This window comes from Oncorhynchus nerka, linkage group LG13 (assembly GCF_034236695.1).
Source record: "Oncorhynchus nerka isolate Pitt River linkage group LG13, Oner_Uvic_2.0, whole genome shotgun sequence".
In the NCBI taxonomy this organism is placed as follows: Eukaryota; Metazoa; Chordata; class Actinopteri; order Salmoniformes; family Salmonidae; genus Oncorhynchus; species Oncorhynchus nerka.
This window is the reverse complement of record NC_088408.1, coordinates 42,514,945-42,519,036: the sequence shown is the minus strand read 5'-3', so window position 1 is coordinate 42,519,036 and position 4,092 is coordinate 42,514,945.

Genomic DNA, 4,092 nt, shown 5'->3' with positions numbered 1-4,092 from the left:
TTAGACTATTTATTTTATTTTAATTTCACCTTTATTTAACCAGGTAAGCCAGTTGAGAACAAGTTCTCATTTACAACTGCGACCTGACCAAGATAAAGCAAAGCAGTTCAACACATACAACAACACAGAGTTACACATGGAATAAACAAATGTAGTCAATAACGCAATTGAACAAATCTATATTCAGTGTGTGCAATTGAGGTAAGATTAGGGAGGTAAGGCAATAAATAGGCCACAGTGGCGAAGTAATTACAATTTAGCAATTAACCACTGGAGTGATAGATGTGCAGAAGATGAATGAGCAAGTAGAGATACTGGGGTGCAAAGGAACAAAAACAAAAACAATATGGGGATGAGGTAGTTGGATGGGCTATTAACAGATGGGCTATGTACAGGTGCAATGATCTGGGAGCTGCTCTGACAGCTGATGCTTAAAGTTAGTGAGGGAGATATGAGTCTCCAGCTTCAGTGATTTTGGCAATTCGTTCCAGTCATTGGCAGCAGAGAACTGGAAGGAAAGGGGACTAAAAAGAAATTGGCTTTGGGGGTGACCAGTGAAATATACCTTCTGGAGCTCGTGCTATGGGTGGGTGCTGCTATGGTGACCAGTGAGCTAAAATAAGGCTGGGCTTTACCTAGCAAAGACTTATAGATGACCTGGAGCCAGTGGGTTTGGCGACGAATATGAAGCGAGGGCCAGCCAACGAGAGCATTCAGGTCGCAGTGGTGGGTAGTATACGGGGCTTTGGTGACAAAATAGATGGCACTGTCTTAGACTGCATCCAATTTGCTGAGTAGAGTGTTGGAGAATATTTTGTAAATGACATTGCCGAAGTCAAGGATCAGTAGGATAGTCAGTTTTCCGAGGGTATGTTTGGCAGCATGAGTGAAGGATAATTTGTTGCAAAATAGGAAGCTGATTCTAGATTTAATTTTGGATTGGAGATCCTTAATGTGAGTCTGGAAGGAGAGTTAACAGTCTAACCAAACACCTAGGTATTTGTAGTTGTCCACATATTCTAAGTCAGAACCGTCCAGAGTAGTGATGCCGGACGGGCTGGCAGCGATCGGTTGAAGAACATGCATTTAGTTTTACTTGCATTTAAGAGCAGTTGAAGGCCACAGAAGAAGAGTTGTAATGGCATTGAAGCTCGTCTGGAGGTTAGTTAACACAGTGTCCAAAGAAGGACCAGAAGTATACAGAATGGTGTCATCTGCGTAGAGGTGGATCAGAGAATCACCAGCAGCAAGAGCGACATCATTGATGTATACAGAGAAAAGAGTCGGCCTGAGAATTGAACCCTGTGGCACAACCATAGAGACTGCCAGAGGTCCGGACAACAGGCTCTCAGATTTGACACACTGAACTCTGTCTGAGAAGTAGTTGGTGAACCAGGCGAGGCAATCATTTTAGAAACCAAGTCTGTTGAGTCTGCCGATAAGAATGTGGTGATTGACAGAGTCAAAAGGCTTGGCCAGGTCGATGAATACGGCTGCACAGTATTGTCTTTTATCGATGGCGGTTATGATATCGTTTAGGACCTTGAGCGTGGCTGAGGTGCACCCATGACCAGCTCAGAAACCAGATTCCATAGCGGAGAATTTTTGGTGGGACTCAAAATGATCAGTGATCTGTTTGTTAACTTGGCTTTCGAAGACCTAAGAAAGACAGGATAGGATAGATATAGGTCTGTGACAGTTTGGGTCCGGATGACCGCAGCAGCTTTCTAATCTTTGAGGTTCTAAGACCATTCGAAAGAGAGGCTGAACAGGCTAGTACTAGGGGTTTCAACAATTGTGAACAATCATTTTAGAAAGAGAGGGTCCAGATTGTCTAGGCCAGCTGATTTGTAGGGGTCCAGATTTTGCAACTCTTTCAGGACATCAGCTGTCTGGATTTGGGTGAAGGAGAAACGGGAGAGGCTTGGGCAAGTTGCTGTGTGGGTTACAGGGCTGTTGACCGGGGTAGGGGTAGCCAGGTGGAAAGCATGGCCAGCCGTAGAAAAAGGCTTATTGAAATGCTCAAATATCGGTGGTGACAGTGTTTCCTAGCCATTAGTGCAGTGGGCAGCTGGGAGGAGATGCTCTTATTCTCCAAATTTCTGCTTGAAAAAGCTAGCTTTTTCTTTCCTAACTGCCAGTGTATGTTGGTTCCTAACTTCACTGAAAAGTTGCATATCGCGGGGGATATTCTATGCTAATGCAGGATGTTTTTGTTTTGGTCAAGGACAGTCAGGTCTGGAGTGAACCAAGGGCTATATCTGTTCCTGGTTCTACATTTTTTGAACGGTGCATGCTTATTTAAGATGGTGAGGAAAGTACTTTTAAAAGAATAACCAAGTATCCTCTACTGACAGAATGAGGACAATATCCTTCCAGGATACCCGGGCCAGGTCGATTAGAAAGGCCTGCTCGCTGAAGTGTTTTAGGGAGCGTTTGACAGTGATGAGGGGTAGTCGTTTGACCGTGGACCCATTACGGACGCAGGCAACGAGACAGTGATCGCTGAGATCCTGGTTGAAGACAGCAGAGGTGTATTTAGAGGGCAGGTTGGTCAGGATGATATTTATGAGGGTACCTGTGTTTACGGATTTGGGGTTGTACCTGGTAGGTTCATTGATAATTTGTGTGAGATTGAGGGCATCTAGCTTAGATTGTAGGACGGCATGTCCCAGTTTAGGTCACCTAACAGTAGGAGCTCTGAAGATAGATGGGGGGCAATCAATTCACAAATGATGTCCAAGGCACAACTGGGGGCTGAAAGTTGTCTATAACAAGCGGCAATGGTGAGAGATTTGTTTTTGGAAAGGTGGATTTTTAAAAGTAGAAGCTCGAATTGTTTGCGCACAGACCTGGATAGTATGACAGAACTCTGCAGGCTATCTCTGCAGTAGATTGCAACTCCGCCCCCTTTGACAGTTCTATCTTGTCGGAAAATGTTATAGTTAGGGTTGGAAATTTCCAAATGTTTGGTGGCCTTCCTAAGCCAGGAGTCAGACATGGCATCTGGGTTGCCAGAGCGTGCTAAAGCAGTGAATAAAACAAACTTAGGGAGGAGGCTTCATGAAACCAAGACTTTTACGGTTACAGAAGTCAACAAATGAGAGCTCCTGCGGAATGGGAGTGGAGCTCGGTGCTGCAGGGCCTGGATTCATCTCTACAACAGCAGAGGAGGTGTAGGATAAGGATATGGCTAAATGCTATAAGAACTGGTCGTCTAGTGCGTTCAGAACAGAGAGTAAAAGGAGCAGGTTTCTGGGCGCGGAAGAACAGATTCAAGGCATAATGTACAGACAAGGGTATGGTAGGATGTGAATACAGTGGCGGTAAAACTAGGCATTGAGTGACAATGAGAGAGGTTATGTCTCTAGAGACACCAATTAAACCAGGTGAGGTCACCGCATGTGTGGGAGGTGGAACAAAAGGGCTAGCTAAGGCATATTGAGCACGGCTGGAGGCTCTATGGACAAGGCATATTGACATTACGGAGAGGCATGCGAATCCAAGTGATCATAGGGACCAGTGAGTAGCTAGGCGAGCTGGAGACACGGTGATTCAGACAGCTAGCGGGCTGGGGATAGCAGGCTAGCAGAAGGGCCTTAGGGGGACGTCGCGATGGAAGAGTCTGTTGTACCCCCCTCGGACGGTTACGTCAGCAGACCAGTCATGATGGATCGGCAGGGCTCCGTGTAGGCAGTAAAAGGGTCCAGGCCAATTGGCAAAATAGGTATTGCAGCCCAAGAAATTGGCTGATGGACCTCTTCAGCGAGCCGGGAGATAAACCTAGCATGAGGCTATTTTCAGGTGAACTGGTGCTTGCTTCAGGACAGAGATGTTAGCAAGGAGTAGCCACTCGGATAGCAGCTAGCAAGCTGCGATGATCCAGGTGAAAAGGTTCAGAGCTTGCGGTAGGAGTCCGGAGATGTGAAGAAAAAGCAGACCGTATACTCTGGGTTGAATCGCGCTGTGCAGACTGGCGGGAGTTGACCGGGCTAAGGTTAGCTGATGACCGCTAGCAGTGGCTAACTGACGACTAGCTAATTAGCTGGCTAGCTTCTGCTGGGGATTCTGGTTCTAATGTATAGAAAATAG